This window comes from Emydura macquarii, unplaced genomic scaffold (assembly GCF_026122565.2).
Source record: "Emydura macquarii macquarii isolate MOO-44397 ecotype Brisbane River unplaced genomic scaffold, CSIRO-AGI_Emac_v2 contig_67, whole genome shotgun sequence".
In the NCBI taxonomy this organism is placed as follows: domain Eukaryota; kingdom Metazoa; phylum Chordata; order Testudines; family Chelidae; genus Emydura; species Emydura macquarii.
Genome location: NW_027130204.1, coordinates 5,648,240 through 5,670,403, shown reverse-complemented (window position 1 = coordinate 5,670,403; position 22,164 = coordinate 5,648,240). Strand labels below are relative to the sequence as shown.

At 44.8% G+C, this 22,164-nt stretch overlaps 1 protein-coding gene across 1 annotated transcript in view; it reads right to left on the bottom strand.

Annotated features, from left to right (window-relative positions):
* TMEM273 (transmembrane protein 273) overlaps positions 1–22,164 on the bottom strand; it is a 55,356-nt gene that overhangs the window by 23,158 nt on the left and 10,034 nt on the right. The gene's annotated exons all lie outside the window — the stretch shown is intronic.

Below are 22,164 nucleotides of genomic sequence, written 5' to 3'. Positions count from 1 at the left end.
ACCTATGATAAACACGCAAGAGTTGACAACACTGCATGACTAGTGTCAAGGTTGCAAAAGAGGAAATTAAAACAATGCCGAAAATGATCAAGGGAGGAAAGTTTGTGGAACACTTAGCTCTTTGGTTTCTAAATTAAAAAGTAACTGAATTCTCTTTGCTTCTGCATGTGAACTTCTTTTCATTATAAATTTAAAAAAAAAAAGCCTTCCTTCTACCCATCCCCTTAATTATTCTTTCTGCTCATATGAAGAATGTTTTAAATTCACACATAATAAAAGTAATATTGTATTACTTTTATTATCCTAATGATCATAATACAGAGACCTTAATGTCTGCTTTCTAATGGAATTTAACCAGTGGCAGATTATGTGTTTTATGGCAGGAATCATATTTTACATGGAATATTTCATGTAGGTCAGTTTAATATATTGAGATTTAATTATTAGTTTCTTTTTTAAAAGGGAGGAACAGAGACCTCTAGAAGCCCATAGGAATTGGGATGATTCTTTCAATTTCATACGCTTCAATTTGGATTTGATTATGATTTAATAACAACTATTGGGTGCTGTTTAAATACCATTTGTTTAACTTCATTTATATATAAAATGCATAAGCAATCAGATTGTTTTCTTCCATATGGCAAGAGCCATGTCATGGTGACCACGTCTGAAACCATGCACTGCTCATATGTTTGTTCCAATCCACAAACTCCACTGAGGTTTGTTCACGTTTGCAGCTTCTCAACAGAAAGGGGTTAGGATGCAGGAAATAGCCTTGAACACTCTCCAAATTCTGGAGAAATCCAGATCCAATTTTACAACTCCCCCACTCATTTCTATAACATGCCAAACATAACACCCAGATCTGAATACCCCATAACTTTGGAAATAGTCAGATCTGGATCATAACTTCAGAACTCTCTCTGGTTTTGGGCAATCTCTGGACCATTTTCAAGCAAACTTGGGCCAGCTGATGGTTCCTCATCCCCTTCCCTTCACCACCCAACTCAGATGCAATTTGCACAATAATGCAAATGTACTATTATTTATTTGTATTGCACCTCGCACAGAGACCAGGACCCCATTATACTTGGAAAACACAGAACAAAAAAGATGGGCCCTTTCCCAAGAGCTCACAATCTCTGTATAATGAGGGTTTAACTAAGCAGGTTTAATCAAGTGCTGCTCCGAGTTCTTGTTTGAACCTGAAACCCAGCGTGACATTTGTGTGAATCCACCTGGCTTGCAGGGAAAGGAAAGGTTTGATTGTGTCATGAGCACAAGAGTGAGATGTGCATTTCCAGTCTAGATGGATTGTATTTTAGATTAAAGAAAACAACAAACAAACAAAGAACGAATGTAAAGTCTCCATGACTGGGACCAGAGTATGTCTGTGAGATCCTCCAATGTGAATGCCCTCACTGCCCTCCCCATCCCAGCAGGCCTTAAATATAAAGAGGCAGAATACAGATAACAGAATCCTAGCTAAATGCCCCACACAGTGAACAGTTGCAGTGTAAAATGGCCCCTTCTATACAACTCTGCTGGTGAATTTCACCACCGTACATGTGCCCATGGGCCAAAGGGCAGAGAAAACCAGTGGCTCTGTTGTGCATGGTGGTGTGAGCCTAGCACCAAAGGAAACCACAGTAGCTCATCTCTCACATCTCAGTGCTGAACAACAATGTGAAAAATAAACCATGTCAAATGTTCCCATGTCATTCCCTGGCCGTCAACTGTATCAATACAGGGCCTCACCTCTCAGGACTGTCAGCACTTTCTCCGGCCTCTTTTCTCTTTGCATTTTCTAGTCCCTTGAGAACTTTTCCCACTTTATCTTCTCAAATCTCACCCTCCCTCCCATTCTCCACAGCATTCCAGGCATTGACAGATGGCCTCGTGGCATTTCAGTAGCCACCACTGGCATGTAGTGGAGGGGGAGAGAGAGGCAGAGTTTTGGAAGATCGAGAGGTGGGGTGGGGGGAAAGGCAGGCAGCAAACCTTGACTGAGCAGACAACTCTGGAGACAAATATAGACTACCCATGGAGATGAAGGGGAGAGAGAAATCCCGGGGGGATGGAAATCATTCCTGAGCTATTAAAAAAGGAAAATATTTGGGCTAGGTACCATGGTGATTTGCACACCAAGAATACACAGCTAGGCAGATTGGTTGGTTCAAGAGTCAGGCAATATCCAGGCAAACTGAGTCCTCCATCATTATGGGCCATATGTTAACACCCACCCAGGCTAGGACCCTGGGACCGTCACTAGCTTATCCACACTGGAGAAATGTGGCATTAGCAAGTAACACACCTCCAACCTGTTAACATCCCTTGCATTGTCCCCAAGGGACTTACAGCACTGCATGATGCCACTGGAGCAGTCTCAGTGCAGTCGCACCCTATATCTGCTCACTCTGCACTGCTGGCGGGACAGAAAATGCTGCTGTTTCAGCAGGAGCTCTGCAAATGGTCCTCCCGGCTCAGTGCCCCTCTTGCCTCTCCAGTGACCACCTCCTGACAGCCACAGGTGTAGGGCTTCCTCCTAGGGCCTAGGAACAGCCCTGATCCTGTGGTCTAGCAGAAGTGTCCATGGGAAGGAGGCGGGGAGGGGAGGAGCTAGAATACCATGGGGCTTGTTGGTAGAGAGAGAAGAGAGCCTAGCTTCACACATATCTAAGGAAACTGGGAAGAAGTCTCCCAGGTGAAATGTCCTAAGGAGCTGTGGATGTCAGGAGGTGACAGTACCAGACACCCCTCGCCCTGTGCCTTTGGAGAGGGACAGAAGGAGGGAGACCAGTACAGTGGGTCATCAAAGCACCTGTCCTTCCATGAACTGTGCCAGCAGTTGTGGGGCAGGCACCCACAATGCAGTGCTGTCGGGGTTGGCAGCCGAACGTGAAAGCTCTGGGTACACATGAAGGGCTGCTGCAGGCTGCCCTGAGGTAACTCTCTGAGGGTGTCTGAGGCTAATGAGTTTCCTGTGATTTCTCATTGAGGAGCAGGGCTGGGGCGTGTACCCCTGCAAAGGCGGCAGCCCCCCGTAGCAGCGGATGCCTCCCCAGACCCCCAAGTCAATAGAAAGTAGCCTAATCTGCATATTGCCCGGGTGTCTTTGCATGAGCTGCAGGCTTGGCTCTGCCAGTTCTTAGCATGATTCTTCCTGACACGTCCCCCTCCCTGGGGCCTCAGTGTCCCCATGTGTAAAACGGGGCTGGATAATCCTGGCCTGTCTCAGGAGAGGGCTGCCGTGAGAGCGAATGTGCCAGAAGCCCCTTGAGCCCCTTAGCAGGCAGATACTCTGTACCTGCAGAGCATAAAGCTTGCTGGGCGTTATCAGCGTGGGCATCGGAACTGCTAAGTAAGGGGCATGGAGAGCTAAAAAAGGGGCTTGCAAACATAGACTATTGCTCTTTAATTACATTGTAAACTAAATCCCCCCGAGTGTCCTCTGCAGCCCTCAGCTGCCTCACCAGCAGAGATGCAGGTATGTAACTGAACTGTGCCTTTTGGACTGCAATGTCCGATCCCTCGTATGTGCTGCACTCCGGCTCTGAAACTCCGTCTAGAAAGCTCAGCAAAATAACAGCACCCCCTAGATAAATATTCCCTCTCCACTGAGCACAGAAATAAACTTTAAACCACAGCATGCACATAATCCAACTGAGAAAGAAACAGAGCTAGCATGATCACAATACACAGCATAGCACCACCCCAGAGATTAAATATTTAATCGGCTGAAAGAGTGGGAAATTGAATCACTTACATAAGAGAAGAAGAAACGTAGTTAGGACAGAAATCCAGTTTGTCAGTGAGGTCATTGTAAGTTTCACCTGAGCTTGCTGGATTTCTTTCTTTTGCAGTGCAGATAAACAAGAGCCAACTCGGGTCACGTGTCCGTGATGGAGAACAGCCACCACATCCTGAGAATCTGTGTGTGTGCAAATATCAGTTCCCTTTTTTGGATTTCAGTTCAAAGTAGCAATTAAGTCTTTGCTTGAAAGTGTGGCTTGGACCTGATGGACTGCAAGCAGCCCTCAGCCCACTTCAGAAGTCTTGCTTTTTAGCAGAACCTGACGTTGCCCCAATGGTTTTTTTTCAAGCCTGGACTGAATTGCAAACACTAACAGTAGTGAAACGGTCTTTGCAATAGTCCTCTAATCCAAAGGGGTGTGACTCTGTCACGTGGGGTTTCCCTGCCTTAGATTCAATAAGAACCTTCTGCCAGAAACAAACTGAATGCTGCCAAATTTTTGGAGCTCAACTTTAACTATTCGGTATATAGTGGACCCTCGCTTTAACACCCTTCACGATAGCAAACCTTGGGCTATAGCAGTGGGGGGAAGGAGGGCTGAGAGATCCTCTGGCCCATGGGCTGTTGCTGGGGCAGATATTTCCTCCTGCCCCATGGCCATGGCTGAGGCACCCCGCAGCCGCAGTGGGGAGAGAGATCTCCTCCGGCCCAGGGCAGCGGCAGATGGCAGACAGCTCCTCCGGCCAGGGGATCAGAGGGGACTCCGGGCTGGAGGAGCGCTGTCAGCTTTAAAGAGATAAGTCTGAGTCACCAATTCTACATCCAGATCCAGTTGCAAATAGAACCTAGGTCTCCCAGATGCCCGCCTGGTGCTCTATTCAGTAGGCCAAATTGCCTCCTGGCAAGTGTACTGGCTAGGGATGTGGAATGGACCAGATGGCTTTACAAGGTTGTTTCCACCTGTAATTCCTGTTAAAAAACTACATGGCAATTGCTATGGAAAGCTGAATTATTTTGGAGCAAGATGTGCTAATATGTCAGTGGCAATACTGTGATGGAAATATGCATGAGCATCAGAGCTGTTAGGTGTCAAGGTTTTGCATCTATAGCGATAGATGGCAAATTCACTGTTATCCCTTTGGTGCTCTGGCTGTGGAAATATCTTAGTCCACACTGAACTCTTCTTTGTTTCATTCTTGTTCATAAAATAAAAACACCCACTTGTCCTTCCCTGCTTATGGCCAGCACTGTGGTTAGTATGGGAAATACCTCAAGAGGAGCTGAGGAGCCTTCAGTTAATTCAATGATCAGCCTGTCTGCCTATTGATTTAAAGAGGTGTGACACCAGTATGACCCCTAGTAGAGAAAAGCATGCTACAAGGCTATGAAACATTTATACTCTATGGACTTTTGCTGGAAGCATTCAAAGTACTTTTCAAAGGTACCTGATGACTCTGATCCCCATTTTATAACCAAGAAGTGTGTGCAGTATCTACTGCATACATTGACTGGGAGATTTACGATTCACAGCTTTCTCAAAGCAACACCAATGGCTTCAGGGCCACCACGGAGGTAGCTCCTCAAACATCACTCTTTGCTTGCTGTTTCAACTTTCAACCCTCGACCTTTGTGGGACAGAGGAACAGGCATCAGAATTTTTTTATAATGGGAAAAGTGTATTTTTTTCTCTCTCCCTTCTCTCACCCCAGAAAATAGTTGACTGTTTTTTGGCTTGGGCTAGAAAAGAAAAGAAATCACATTTGGGCAAAGAACAAGCCTGGAAAATTTCAGCCCGATAGGTGATAGTTTCAGCAAGTTCTGAGTGATGGGAATGTTATGATGAAGTTGAAATGGAAATTGTCAGGTGACCCTAACTTCTATCGATTGCAAACCGTACCCCACAACTAGATACTGAGATCTACGTGACAACTAAATATACATTATAGCTTATAAAGGATGTCAGTACCTGTCTCAGAATTGCATTACCAAAATTACTAACTATGGCCACACTGCCATTTAAAAAAGAAATCAGTCTAGATCAGTAAGACTTTAATACAGATTTCATTGTTTGAGCACAACATTTATAAGAAGGGACCATCTCTTTGTCCTGTGTTTGTACAGCGCCTAGCACAACAGAGGCCTGGTCCATGGCTGAAGCTCCTACACTTTGATGGGCCCAGTATTTCAACCTATAGATTTAAAAGCATAGCCAAATTGGACCCAACCTATAGTGCAATAGTCTCTGTTGCTCCCAGCCTTGCAGAATCTTCATAAGCCAGTTCTAAGGGGCCATTTTCAATTTGTAGTGGCTGTGTTAAGGTGGTGTGTGTTTTATGATGCCTTTCAATCCTGGCCCTTTCCCAGGCTGTGTATCCCAGGTGCTGGCCAATCAAACTGTGTGTGGCAGTCAGGCTCCTGGGGCTGCCACAGAGAGTTACACGCATACTCACTGTGTACTCTCATGCTCTAACCGGGGGAGTGGGATTAGTTAAGTAGGATGTCAGACTGGAGTATCATAACGGTCCTTTCTGACCCTCAAATATAGGGCTGGTAGTGCCACCAGAGAGGTGCTGGTGCATCGTGCCATCTAATGCCTACAACAATTATCCACTCGAGGGAGATGTGGAGAATGCCAGGTAACGTGTTGAGTTAGTGGTGTTTTGTATATGGGTATGTGGGATGTAAATTCTGTGGTTGAGTGTGAGACAGTGACGTAACATCTGTAAAGGTCCATTTGGTTGCTTGGTGTCCCCATGGAATGTTGGCTCCTATGCCAGCAGCTGGGCGAGGACCACTGGGAGAGAGGGCCAAGGCTTGCCGGCTGGAGGTACATTGTTCCGGGATCTTGATGAAAGTGCCAGGGTGGATGCTCAAGACACCAGAGATTAGTTCATCAGGGAGCATACGGGTCCAGCTCAGGTGGCACTGAGACAGAGTTTGGAGGATGTAGGTGTGACACCCTGCTGGGATCCCAGAATTGTGAGTTACTGGGTTACCCCTCCTGGCTTCACAAAGTGAGAGTTTTGCTGCTGCTAAGCTATGTGTCTGCTCCCTGACGTACCAGCTTCTCTGCCCTGCCCACAAACACTTCAGGACTCTGCCAGTCCAGACCTTGCCTAGCACATAACAATCAGCAAACTCCCATTTCCCAAGTTCCTCAGAGATGTCTTTCTGCAGTGTTCTTACTGTAACACTCACAACACCTTATCAAGTTCACTGCTCTTTCAAAGGCACAGTACATGGAATCTTATTGTGTTTACTGGGATTAACAAACACTCTATTTCAATCAAAGCGCTGAGCTGGTTTCTAGTAAAAGTAAAGTGAGTTTATTAATAAAAGCATGTAGGTTTAAGTGATATCCAGTATAAGGAATAAAGGTAGAAATGGTTACCAACAAACAAAAGTAAGAATATGCATCTAAAACATCAATCTAATGTAACAGATTAGAGTCCTTTGCTCAAAGAAGTTTCTCACCAGTTTTTTTTGCAGCCTGGCTGGCAGTTTTTTTCAGCCAGGACCCTTCAGAGAGCTCCAAATGCTCGGTTTCTTTGTCTCCTCAGGTGAAGGATAATTTAGGGGTTCTCTTCCCCTTTCTTTATAAGCCAGTAAGCCTTTGAAATGTATTCTTCGAAAAGTAAGCCCAGACGAAGCTTTTCTGTCCTGCTGGGGTGTAGATGCCATGTTGTCTTCTTCCCTGTTCGTTAGGTATATGTAAATATACCTTCATGGTCTCAGTCTGACGGCCAGGCTGGTCAGACAAGCATACACACATTCCTTTGTTTAAGGCAGACTGGGTTATTCATGGCTTGCCAAACCCATTTTAAGAACATAAGTCTAGCACAGAGTTATAACTCTTTGTGCACACCCCACACGATGACATTGGAGACCAATGTGTCACCGGTTTGTATGCAAAACCTTACATGACACCTTTTTGATACAGCTTATGACAACGGTGCGTTAGGTGTCGTGAGTGTGTCAGGCCTGGCAGGAGATGCTGACACAGAGTAGTGGCCCATCAATGGACCCTCTGTGTCACAGTAGGACCCAGCAGTGTCTGAGAAGGAGAATCTGAGCTGGGATGGGTACTAAGACTTTCCTGTGCTTGAGAGGATGAACAGGGCAGCTCTAGATGAACAACAGCTGAGTTCGTTCATGGGCTTACTTGTAATTAGTAAAGTAAGAGCTCATTAAACGAGTCTGGAGTGAAGCTGTGGTGGCCACTGGGTTTTCCTGAAGCAGCCGTTAGAAAGCAACTACAATACTTACCAGCAAGCAGCCTGCTCCTGGGGACAGGGTCCTCGGAATGAAGGGGCAGTGGGAGGGGTGACGACATGTGGTACAGATTTCCAAGTGCAGAGCTTGGTGGTAGCAGCAGTTACTTGAGATGCAGGAAAACTGCGGCCATGACATAAGTTGTGATGTAAAGGGACATTTTTTACCCCTGCCTCTGAAACGTGTCACTATCAGAGCCAGGACACTGGGCTATAAGCCTACGGGTCTGACCTTGGCTGGCAATTCTTGAAAAGCTAGCACTGATGAGTGATGTATTCTGGGCTGCAGCATCATGAAGAGCTCCTCTAGCTAGAGAATTACATTTTGAAACTCACAATTGCTTGAGAGAGAAAGAGAGCAAGCACCCATATGTGGATGCAGCCTTTTCATGGCTAAAGATGGGCAAAATGATTTGGATAAAATAAAAAGTGATCCAAAACTAGCATCGAGCCCATCTGTTTATTTAAAGCTCACAAGACAATCAACCTATTTTCCCCCCATAATTTTTCATGCTTTTCCCTGCTTTCTGGTTCAGTTTGGGTTCAGAAGTTGAAGCACCAGAATACAATCAGAGAAGCTGATCTTACTGTATTTCCAGCCAGCTTACGGCAGGAAATATCAGAACCCTCATAAGAAAATCTAAACACTTACCTACCTCACGTGGCTGTTGTTCCAAGAGACCCAGCAATCAAAGCCCATTGAGCTTCTCAGATGGAGAGGCCTATATAAATACCAAGTGTTGTCATTTCCAGCCCAGCTTTACAGACTCAGGAGGTTCCAGTAGTTTAGAGAAGGAAATTTAAACAACTGCATATTTATCTGAACCCTTTTGAGGTTTTTCTGTTACTGATCCATACTAAAATGCTTCAGACAGCTCAGGAAAATGACCACACACTGCTGACTGGAGATACGTCAACACTGCTCAAGCTCTCATTCATAGCATACCTCCACTAAGGATAAGCATTGATCAGAATAAGCCATGCTTAATAAGCTCTTACATATAGTGGATTTACCCTGATTCTTGACCGATCTGGGAAATGTGGACTCAAACCACAGTCATTATTGCTCAGACCTCTGCTCCATTACCCTCTCCTTACCATCCGGCCACCGGGCAGGATATATATGTTTAATTAATTCCACTTTTACCTTTGACCTCTAAAGAGTGGGAGCAGTGTCAGATTTATGTTGTATGAATAACAAGGATTTCTCTGGAGACTCTATCCCGGTGAAAGAGGCTAACTGTAATTTTCAGCCATGAGTAATTGTGTATAATATAATCCTAAATGATTTTTCTTCTGTAATTTCATTAGGGTTTAGAAATTTAATTAGATTTTGAATCACTCTGAAATAAAGTAGCGAAACACCCAGAGACTAAGAGCAGTGGTTATTTTGTCCTCTGAGGCCAGAATTCTTGGTCTCAAATTGGCATGTGTTCATTAGGAGGAAGTTTGCAGAACTTCTTGATATATTATTGTCTTTCAGAATGGACTCCGAATAGGTCTTCAGAGAGCATTAGAAGAGCACACAATTATTACGCACACTCTTCTCGGGGTTTAAGATCATCTGCCTTGCACATACTTAATAAAATTATGCCTCTAAAGTTGTTTAAGAAACTGTGGAGATAGGATAGATACTCCTTCAATGCCCCAATGCTCTTCCTGGTTTATTAGCAACTCCAGTACCTGGGCATGATGGTACAGTAAGGAGTTGTTTGCTTTACTTTAATGATTAGGTAGGTTTATGGTTATTTTTATTGCTGCAGCATATGAACTGTCATGGTGGCTGTAATTAGAGGCATGCTACGTGCTGCTCTTCCTTCCACCGGAGGCTCAGGGAAAATGTCTCCCTGAGCAAACTGAAGTTGCAAAACAAGGGGGAAATGAAACCAAATTATGTAGAATGCTCTTCAACAAGGGCCCAACACAGCAGCTCCGACTCCCATGAGCATTCCCGTTGAAATGGCTGGGACTGCTTGCTGAGAGAGGACTGGGAGATCGGACCCCAACAAAGGTCTACACATGGACTAGCCATACCAGGAGGCATTCGCCTTTCATTTTCACCAGTGTAACTCCATTGACTTCAATGGAGAGGCTCCTGATTTACACCTGTGTAAATGAAATTAAATGAAATCAGGCCTTTAGGGTCCAATCCTGTATGTCATTACTCAGATGAGCAGTGCCATTGACGTCAATGGGGCTAGTTGCATGAATCAGAATGATTCACATGAGTCGGGTTTTGCAGGATTGTGTCCTCAAAGGCCTGATCCTGCAAGCTGCTGAGCACCACTGACACCACTTTAATGAATGGAGGAGCTAGGCAAAAGTGGGGGAATTGTCAGACTCTGCATGGAGGTGACAGAGTCACAGAATGAAAAGAGAAATAGGAAGGCCAGAAAAAAATAGTCTTGTTGAGTTCATCGAGATTTACTAGCAAAACAAGTGCTCCTTAAAGTAATGGAAATCCAGCCCAAGCGAAGCCAATAGGAAGGAACAGAGACTATGGCAGCTAAAAGGTCAGAGGGAAATGAGAAGGGCCAAGAGAGAATTTGAGGAACAAAAGAACCCAAGCCATAAAAACAAATACCAAGAAATGTTATGCAAGTATCAGAAGCAGGAAGCCTGCAAGAGAATTGCTGCACTACCAGTGAGTAAAAGGGCAGTTAAGGAGGACAAGAACATTTCGGGGAAGCTAAATAATGCCTTTGCATCAATCTTTATCACAGGGGATGTTGGGAAGATGCCTACTTTAATAAAAATGAGGTACTGCCAGAGATAGAGGTGTCAGATGATTCAAGTGCTGGTACAAACTGATACATTAAATTGCAACAAAACAGCAAGACCAGATGGTTACAACCAAGAATTCTGAAGGAATTTAAAGAATGAAAGGTGTGGTTTTCAAGAAGTCATTGTTGACCTAATTCTGCTCTCTTTAAATTCAATGGGACTTTTACCATTAACCTCAATGAGTTAGAAGAGTTAGGCAAGGCAGAGTGTTTTTGATAATCCCACCCCACGTATCTGAGCTGTTAACAAAAAAGCTCTCATTAAAATCAACAACAACGCCGGGAAATTGGAGAGTACCAAATGTTGTGCCAAACTTTATGGTGCAAGGGCTGACCATAGGCATGACCAACCGGGAGCCTTATTTCACTAGCAGGTAAATTGGTTGAAACAATAATTAAAGACAGAATTAAAATACACCTGTATAAACATGATGTTATGTGGACAATAGGCACAGCTTCTGTAAAGGAAAATTGAGTTTCTCCAATTCATGAGAATTTTTTGAGCATGTCGTCAAAATAATGGATAAAGGAGAAGAAATAGATATAATTTATTTGGATGTTCTTAAAGCCTTTGCTAAAATCCTTCACCAATGGCTATTTTGGAAACTAAGTACTGATGGGCTGAGAGGTAACCTTCTGTCATGGACTAGAAACTGGTCAAGAGACAGAAAACAGAGTAGGAGTAAATGGTCAGTTTTCAATATCACAAAAAGTTGATGGTTTGGTGTCACGAGGTTCTGGACTAAGACAGGTATTCGTTAATGAGAATGAACAGCGAGGCGGCAAAATTTGCAGATGGTACAAAATTATTCAGGTTGGTCAAAACAAAAGAAGACTGTGAGGTACTTCAGAGAGCCCTAATTTAATCGAGGCAAATGGGCAGCATGAAGGCAGATGAATTTCTTTGTTGACTGATGCAAGGTAGTGTAGATTGGAAGGAATATTTTGGACTACTCATATGCCTTAATGGGTTCTATATTAACTGGAACAACTCCAGGGAAAGGCTTGAGCGTTGTTGTGGACAGCTCAATGAAAACAGCAATGAAATCTGCTCAACCCACAGCAGCAGTCAATAAAGCCAACAAAATTTTAAGAGGTATAAAGAGTGGGATAGGAAACAATGCTGAAAATATTATAATGCCATTATATAAATCAATAGGATGCTCTCACTCATGTTCAGTTTGGGTGTTTCCATCTCAGAGCGGACATAACAGGAATAGAAGGGAGTCACAGACAGGCAACAAAAATAAGAGAGCTGGAAAGTTTTCCATAGGAAACGAGATTAAAATGATTAGTACATTTAAGGATCCTGTGACCCTAAGAACCTCTCAATGCTATCTGCCAAGGAAGTTACAAGAATATCCTATGTACATTCTGGTTCACTAAAGAATATCATGTGAGGTCTTAAATGAAAGTCAGGGTCACATGGTTCACTAATGTCATTTTGAAATATATGTACACATTCTTGTAGGGAGAGAGGGCATATCCTGAAAATGCATTCCCAAAGTCTGCATGAAGGCAGGGATGACAAACAGGTTTTCTGTCGGACAGAAGATGTGCAGACACCTGTCTGTCAACTTGTAAATTCAGCGTTGTAAGCCAACACAGTGGAAGCTCCATTTACATGGGAAATCTATGGGGGGAATGTGAAATCAATGGGGAGGCAGACCGCCATAGAATAAGCCATCTCCAGGGACCGACAATGAACTTTGAGAGATATAAGGGGAAGGCAAAGAAGACAGTCCTTCAGCCTGCACCCAGGAAGTCATCAGGCAGTGCGCTTACACTCACGAAAACGGGATCACAACCAACCATGGCTGAAACACTGCAAAGGACATTTGGCGTGAGATAAACTTCCATAGGCAGCAGGTAGCCTGGTAAGTTTAGACTCTCAAAATCGTGTTATGATTTTCATTTACACGTAAGCCTGTTATTCCCGTTGTCTCCTGACTTTTTGATAATGCACGTATTGTCCTTGTCCTATTGTATTACAGAAGGAGTTGATCTGGGGTTGAATCATTCAAGCTGGTGTGGACACTGTTCCCTTGGGACAGCAGCCCTTTGTTACTGTGGCAGTTCTGCAGATAAGGGGCTGGATGCGACGGGGGAACAATTTAATGGAGCTCAGGGACTGGCATGCACCTATTTTGAACCTGCGAGGCAAAATAAGACTGGCGTAGCCCAGAGGAGATTGTTTGGGGGGCAATAGACTGGTGATGTCAGGGAGCAGATACGCAGTTAAGCACAAGCAAGGTTTCCCTCTTGCTGGAAGCTGGAGGGGAGGGTAACAAGGAGGCTCCCAAGAAATATCAAAGACCCAAGTAACCATACCTCTATCCCTGTGGTGATGTGCTAAGGAAAAAACAAAAAGCCACTAGAAATTCTGAGACAGCCTTATATTCCACTGTCTTCAACAGGAAATGAGCATGTCACCGAATCAGGTTCTTAGGTGATGTTCTGTTCTCGGGTCACATAGAGAAACCCAGTCATCGAGGGAGGAAAAGTAGGGAACCCCATCCTGTCATTTGTGCACTGAGTTCTGTGGTTACAAATGTCCTTTAGACAAGTCCATGGTGAGTTGGGTGTGTGCAAGAGCTGCCCTGTGTCAATCGAAGGAAACATGTTCAGGCTGGTTATGTCAAAAATTAGGGTTCTTCTGCACTGGACATCTGGAACTAATTGGAACGATGAGAATTCACAGCTGCTCTTCCTCTGCTATTTTCTCCATCTCCTTTAACTGTCAGGGCTGTGCACTGCTCGAATAACTGTGAGGGATTCCATGTCTTAGCAGGGCAACCAAGTAACAGATGATGGATGCATTAACAAAGGAAAATACCACCCCACCAGTTATTCAGCCCCTCCCTTCTCTTACCCCTAAAGGAATGATAAGGGAAAGCTATCCATGTATAGTATAAGTCTCCTAAACAAACATCTTCTCCCTGTTTGTCTCATTCGCATTCCTTTGGTTCTCTCTCTTTCCCTTTCAGTATGAAGATTTCCTTTGTCGTAAAAACTCATTTTCTTGACTTTAACATGACGAATCCTATAGTTACATGCAAGCACAAACCAAACAAGGCATGAGAGAGAGTGGAAAAGCCTCAGGGGACTCATACACAAGGTATAAAAGAAAGCGCAGAAGCAGGGCATACCCTGACTGAACAAGGTGTAAGCTCTGCAGGAGTCTCTGTTCCCGCCGAGTTTATAAACTGAGCAGATGCTAAGTGCAGCTATCATCTTTGCTGAAATTTGGCATACCACCCAGTTAGTTTCTTCAACAGCAAATGGATTAGCAATTGTTCATCTAGCATAGCAGCAGATCAGTGCATACCTATGTCTCACCCTTCCTTGACACCTAGTAAATATATTACATTTAGCAGTCCTTGAGCAAGCTGATTTTAAGTTTTGCAACAGCTAATAAAAAAGAAAAACCAGAGACACTTTTGCAAAAGCAAAATGCCTGCCTGTCATATTCAGAAATTGTGTGTCTCCATTTGACATGAAGAAATTACCATGTGAAGTATATGAATGATACTCAGATAGCTGGATAATCCAAAACACCTCAAACTTGCATGGAAAACAAATTCTTTGGGAGGAAACCAAATATATACCATTTCAGGGGGAAAGGTATTGTTTGGTGCAAATTCCCTAGTTGTGCATGCTTAGCACAATTCATTATACGTTGTTAAATACATACTAAGAATTCAGACTCTTGCCACCCTGCCTTCCGTATGTGTTCAGATCCCAGTAAGCCTCCTGCACGCTTTCATACCTACACAGAGTTTTACAGGAAATATTCACCATTAATCTCCCTTTCCTGCTATATTTGTACACTAAATTGCCTTTTGGCCTACAGTAAGGGATGGTAGCTTAAATGTTCTGCTATCATGTTCTAATCTGACCTCTTCCATTAACAGGATCAGTAATTCTCCTACCCCTTCTCTAGGGAGCAGGCAATCAGTACAGAAGGAGTGGCAGTGACCTTTATATTAAAGATGCCTAACATTTTCTAGTTTGCAAAATTCTTACTATTTTATTTGAAGGGCTCTAACACCTGCATGGATTGCAGCAGGACTTTGAAGTTTGGCAGTGGGATGGTCCCTAGGTCAAGGCATGTGCCTTTTGCCATTCCCATGAAAATCTGTTCAGATTTGGCCAATGTATAAGTGGTTGCACAGTCACCATCTCCCATCCATGGTTTGTGTAGTACAGCTTGTCTGGCCGCAGACCCCCCAAAATTGGATAGCCCTGCGTATGCACTGCCCCCTAGTGTCTTGCTTCAGCATTTCATACTGAGCTCGAACTCCAGGTGGAATGCAGACAGTACAATAATGACAATGGTGCTGATTCCCACTTCTCCTGTATTCCACCCTTTGGCCTAGGATAACACCCACTGCTCTGGGAACCAGGAGATTGTGTGTGTTAGACTCATTCCTTCCACTAACTGGTGTTAATAATTCTATGCTCATCACAACCCATATTATTGAGCAAGATCTCATCCCTGCCAGAGAAGTTCTACCAGCTAAGAAGAGAACCCAAATCCTCTAGCCACATTGCCTTGAAGAAAGCCTGCCATATCTTTGTCCTTGGCGAGGCTCTCTGTAAACTAGGGCTGCTCCTGCCTTGGTTGCCCACTGTTTCAGTGCCTTGTGCATCCATATCAAGTGATTGGTTCAGACAAGAAAACAGCTTTCTTACGCCGACTGCTCAAATAGTTACTCCTTTAGCTCAAGCAGTGCCCGTGCTGAAAATTCAGAGTTCAAAGCTTCCTGGTGGCAGGTGATGAGGGGCTGATACAAGGGCACGTAACAGAATCTGTTTTAAAAAAAGACTAGCAAAACACAATTTTAAAAGAGCTTTGCAAAGTCAAGCTCTTGAACATTGGGGATGCCAGATTTAAGGTGGCCTGTGCCACTTCAATTATACCCTGGTATGTGTATTCATTATGGTACAGTCTTTACTTATATGATCACATGCTATTTTTTCACCGGACCTATGCTGAATTTGCCAGGGCCCAAAGCCAGCTGAGCCAGGTGAGGGAGGCGGGTGCTCCTGCCCCTTATAAGAAATCACTCCACAAAGCACTACAACTCACAGTAGAGACACTGATACTAGAATCTTCCTAGAAGGGGCTGGGAGACCGGCGCAAAACACGCCAATCCCACAGAGTTTATAAAACCTCTAAGAGCAGAGCTGCAGAGCCAGCTGGCCTTGGGGAATATGCCAAGCTGTTCATAATCAGGGGAGTGAACCTAGGGTGGAGTGACCCATAAGGGCCAGTGTCCCCTATTATCTGACCCCCTGATTAGCAGTTGGCTTGGATTTGCCCCCCGCCCCCCTTCTGAGCTGATAAAGCGCCCATGCTGAGGCAGTATCAATGGAATGTTTCCTATGTAGGTTTTGCATACAACATGAAAGAAACATCCCAAGCAGCCAGGCTATGTCATTGTTGCTCCTTGGTGATAGACCCAGCTGTGTCTCAAAATAGCTCTAGAGTATATAACGATAACTTGAAAAGCTTCGAGGCAGTGTCTAAACAGAGCTGAGTCTTTACTCCTAACAAGCAGTAAAACAAGGACCGCTGATAAAAGGGACAAGGCAACATGGCCGTCCATTAAGCGTACTTAGGAAAGGCACCCAGTGAACGTACTGTACAGATGTTCTCTATATAAACAGAGGAAATCCCAGACATAAAACGTTATTTAATAGGAGTCCAGGTCAACGGTTCACATCAGTAACTTCAGGGGAAAAACCTCACAAGAACATTACAGTTATCAAACCAATGAGCAATAAAAACTCAGGAAATACAGAGTTCAGGTTGCACTTAAAAGAAACTCAAACCATTGAAAACCTGGAAATGCACAGTTAGGGCACCCAAGCAACCTTAACTCTGCATTATAGCGACACCAGCTTCCAAACTTTACTTTTTGTTTTCTTTCCTAGTAAGGCCTGATCCTGAATGCTCTCACTCAGTGATTAAGGCCCAGATTCTCAAAAGGTATGGAGATGCCTAACAACCATTGACTTCAGTGGGAGTTAAGGGCCTAAATTCTTTTGTGGATCTGGGCCTACATGCTTGCAGAATCCAGCCCTACATTGTAGGATGTGTTAATTTTGGCTCAAAGATTCTTTCAAAGGGCTTTAGGACGTGCACAGCCTATGACCGTGAGACTCTTCAATTTGTAAAAGCCAGTCCACCGGCATAGTGACAGTATCACTGGCATCTTCCCATCTGCATCTTTTTCCTCCCATAGGGTCTATGAGAAGTCTGCTATCCATGGAAATTGAAATCATAGGTATGGAGAAAACACTGACCTTGTCAAGGTTGAACAGTCTCGGACGTCAGGTGTCAGATGTAAAAGTGATGCTTTGTCGCCTCATTTAGTCTTTGCTCTTTCCATGTAAACACTAAAATTCCATGAGCTAGGCTTAACAGATTCGTATACTTAGGGCCAGTGTACACTACAGACTTTTGTCGACACAAGTCATCTTTTTGCACCCAAACAGTGATGAAGTACACACTACCATCCTTCCCACCCCCAGCCAACCCAACTCCCCTGATTTTGCAACAAAATAAAACCACCTTGATGAGAGGCATGGAGCTTTTTGCATCAAACTTTTAATGACAAATCATCAGTGTAGACACCACGCTTGCTTATGTTGCGGTAAATGGCCTCTAGGAAATGTCCCACAATGCCCATCCTGACCACCAGTTTGAACTCCACTGCCCTGTAGCCATCCGCCTCCTCCCCCTATAAAGTCCTGGGAATTTTTGAAATTCCACTTCCTGCTTGGTTGGCGTGGAGAGCTCGTATTGCATCTTCCCAGCTGAGCATGGTGGCTCCATATACCAAACGCTCTTGTGCTTGGACCACACCATGGATCTTCTGGATCTGATCAGCATATGGGGAGAGAAAGACGTGCAGTCTCAACTCCGATCCAGCCAAAGGAACTTTGATACCTACCGTCAGATTTCTCGTGGTGTGGCGGAGAAGGGTTATGAATGGGACAACCTGCAGTGCTGAGCGAAAATCAAGGAGCTGTAGCAGAGATACCAAAAGGCTATGGAGTCCAACCGTCACTCCAGTGTAAAGTCAAAGGCCTGCTGCTTCTATGAGGAGCTGGAAGCCATCCTCAACAGCGACCCCACCTCCTCTGCCAAGAGACCCGTGGATACATCCGCAGGCCCGAAGACAGCAGACACCAAACTCAAACGGGATGAAGAAGTTGTGGATGAGGAAGTTGAGCTGGAGGATGATGCAGAGCAGGGGACTGCATCCTTGCACCAGAGTCTCCAGTGCTTGAGGGCTTCCCAAATAGCTTGCCTTGCACCTCCTAGCTCTCGGGGGGGAATCCAATTAAAATATTATTCAAAAAAAGTTTGCTTCTCCATTTAGGCATGTGCCAAGCAGTTCTCAGGCTCACCTGCTGAACACTTCCATTGAACATACACAGACAGAAGAGTTAGCAGGATTTTGATCCTTCAAGGTTTCACACCAGCTGAGGGGTTAAGCAGTGAATCTCACCCATCTAGCCATCAGCAGAAATCTGGAAAAGTCAGAAGGCATATTGTCTCAGGGCTGGGGGGAGGCTATCTGGGGGAAATGGAATAGTAGCATTTTGGTTTTTAAAAATTGACATTTGAGTATTTGTTGGCAAAGAAAGGGCTTTCTAGAGGATGAAGGAGTGGCGGGGGAATAGGGTGAGAAGGGTTTGGGGCTGCATCAAGGGGGCGGGGAATAAATGGAGATGGGCGGTAGAAGAGGTGAGAGGGCTGCAGGGCTCGAGTGAGGGGAGGGACACTGGGAACGGGACTTGGGATGAGTGGTAAAGGGACCATCAGAGATCGCGTCACATACTATCAAATTCAAGGTGGAGAGGGGTGTATGCAAGTTGAAATTTGGAAACGTCAATGCAGTGCCTCATGGGAGTTATATTTTGCATGTCTCATGACCCCATTCTGTCCTGTGGGCAGGGCTTCCAAGCTTGACTACAACTCCCATGATTCACCTTTGCAGGCAACTTTCATAATGCCTCAGTCACTCAGCAAGAGGGGAGACCAACAGTGGTGTGTCATGGGAGATGTATTCTAGCCAGGAAGCTCAGCCAGTAGAGAGAGATAGGGTCATGCAGCGCACAAACTTCAACATCCATGAGGCACCATGGCAGCATTTCTGAATACAAATATTTCAGTATTTGAATTTTTGCTGAGAAGCCAAAATTTATCATGTAAAAATATAGCATTTTCCAACCAGTTCTAGTTGTTGCATATACAATGGTAAAAAAACAAATTGATTAAAATTCTAGTTAAAGATAGCAATGATTCCCTTTGTTGGAAACATCCCTGTGGACAGAAAAGAAGGAAATCAAGCAAATCACATCACTTTAATTTGTCTCTTTAAATAAGAGATCATCATTCACTTTCCCCTACAACTCCTATTATTGAACTGGAATTTTTTAATTCACCTAAAACAGAGGCAGTTGAACAAATGATTTAGTTTCACTTAAAAGTAATTGCCCTGTATTTTGTTTGTAATTTGAGTTCTGCTGGTGACATGAGATTGGATTTAACTGCATTTTGTTATGGTGCTAACTAACATTCACCCTAAGACTAAACATAAATAAACAGGACTTTCTCCTGAGACAAAACAGATATTGCATCTTTAATGGGAGCTAATAGGCATAAGCAATCCAGTCACTCTGCTATTGGATTAGAATGATGTGGGTTTTCTCCTTTTACAGTTAAGAAATACTGAAAAGCACTAGAAGCCATTAGGCTTGCTCCATAAGTACCAAGCAAAAATAAAATAATCATTCCTTCCCACACACATAAGTTTGCATGTGCTCTAAAATACGCTGCCTTGTCCACAGGTCTGAGCCTGGGAAAAGCTGAGCACCTCTTCCAACCTTCACTTCAGTGGAGGCTGAGGGAAGTCCTCAGGAGGCTCTCTCGTGATATCCTAAGGGCTATCTCATGACAGACCTGGACATGCAACACCATGGAGCAAGCGTAACTCCAACAGACCCCCATTTGTCGCCAGCTGGGATCAAACCTGGGACCTCTGAAGCTTAGCGTAGGAGCCTCTATTGCATGAACTAAAAAGCCCTTAGCTGAGGCTGTAGCAGACTCATTAACTTCGTGTTGGGCTAGGTGCCGCTAGAGGGGGACAGAGCCCTACACCAAGCAGGGATGGGATACAGACGCGTACTGGGGAAAGAACCACATATTTAGCCAAGCTGACAACAGTCAAATAGCATAACACATCTCAGGTCCATTGTCCTGTCAGCTGTATGAGCTCATCTCCCATTGACGTCAACGAGATCTCAATGCACACGCCTGAGGGGACGATCCAGCTCCATTGGAATAAGACATTTCAATCAGATGGAACGAGTCTGAGCTTCTTTGGTTTCCCCCATGTTCATTCCCCTTATTTTGCCATTGGTTCTCTGCATTGAAATACTCCTCCGTCTCCTCCCCAGCCCCACACTGCTTCCACTATGGTTGTGCAGTGGCCAGTGGAAAATAAAGATGGCCTCTTCATCTGATTTCCAGTGGGACAGGTGCATACGTGACAGTAATCACCACTGCTACTCATGCCAGCCAGTCCCCCTGTCAGCTGTCCGTGCAGAGACGCTAGCGACTGACAGGTCCACGCTGACTGAGCCTTTGAGCCCAGAAGTGCTTTGTACAGGGCTAGACTGAGGCACATTGAGGGGTAACTTGCTTTGCTGCTGTTCTGTGGCTAAATGGAGGATGTCATTTTCCACAAGCACCAAACCAGCACCTTTCACCAGCCCTACTCTCATTCAAACAGACTCCTGCTGCTTCTCATTTCTTGTCCTGCTGTTTGTGGAGGCGGGGCAGGACGGATTCTGCTCTGTTTTCCAGCCCCGTGGATGGGTAGGCGAGAGAGGAGAAGGCCAACGTTCAAACATGCATGCCTAGAATGAGACACATCGATCCATATTTAGCCACCTAAATACTTCTGTATCTAAACACCCATTTCAGGTTCCTCTGTAAGGATTTTCGGTGTTTAAACATGGATTTAGATGCCTCACTCAGACATCCAGGTTTGAAAACGTGAGCGGTATTGTCACCCACTGGTCAGGCCTAAGGTCTTGTTTGAGAAGCCAGTTACAATGGCAGGCAATGACCATAACCTTCATCTCTGTGCAGTGACTTGCTCATCAAACCAACATCATCCATAGCCTCATGACAGCCATGGCCTCCAGCTTCATTTGTATTAACACCTGGCTGTATGGCAGTCTGAATTACTTAGATAAGGGCGGTGCATAGTGACTCCCTTCCGCTAACTCAACCTCTCTCTGATGCCTCCCAAGAAGCTCTGGCAGGGACCCCCGTCTCAAACCCTCCATCCCCCAAGCCACTTGGGCAAGGTCCCCCAAGCCACTTGGGCAAGGTCCCCCACCTTCCCCCCTACAGGGCAGATTGCAAATCAAATACACCTCTTCTGCACGGTGAGGAATATAGCCTTAAAAACCAGTATAATCTATCCCGCATAACCCAGCCATTCCACATTTCGACACGTTTCCAGGCTTGCGTCACACACCAACAAGTTAAAGGTGGAGAGGAGTATACACAATGCCTCCCTGATCTTCAGGGCTCTATACAAACTGCAGTGGGAGGTAAAAAGGAAACAAGCAGATGATCACAGTAATATGTTTATGGTTCACCAGGCCCCTCCTCACATATTACCAACTCCTCAGCAGGCATATATGAGCTATGCCAGCAAAGAGGCAATCTGGGGTTATTCCAAAAGTGCTGCCACCTGATGAGACAGTAAAAGTCAGAATGTCACATATACAAGGGCTGCTTTTGAACTAGGTGATCTCAATGTCACGTGAGCTGCACCAAAAGAGGGGACGCGAGGTTATTCCAGTCATTCAAGCTCAGGCAGGTATTTGTCATCCCAAAACTATGGTGTTGAAGGGCTTTGGATCAAAGGAGTGAGCGAGAAAAGCAAATGGAAAACAGGAACGTAGCTTCTCAGAATCCCAGTATATTTAGAGCTAGAAGTGTCTGATGTCAACAAATTACCTGGCTTCCTCTCCCTAGGACACAGCTGGGAACAAAGGCAATAAACTTTGCTTGGATTCCTCAGGGTGAATTTTAATGGTTTATGGAGGCATGGGTCAATGTAAATTCAGATGTCTAAATTTAGGTCAGGTATCCGATATCCAAGGGCAGTCCCAAGTACACTCTTGCCTCATGTAGGCTGTCTCTCTGCAGGCTCACTGTTACCCGAGTCCATCCCTGAAGAATGAATGTCTCCAATAGGCTGGGCGGACCCAGGAGACTGTGGCTGAGATTGCCTCCGCGAATGTGAATATCAGCAGT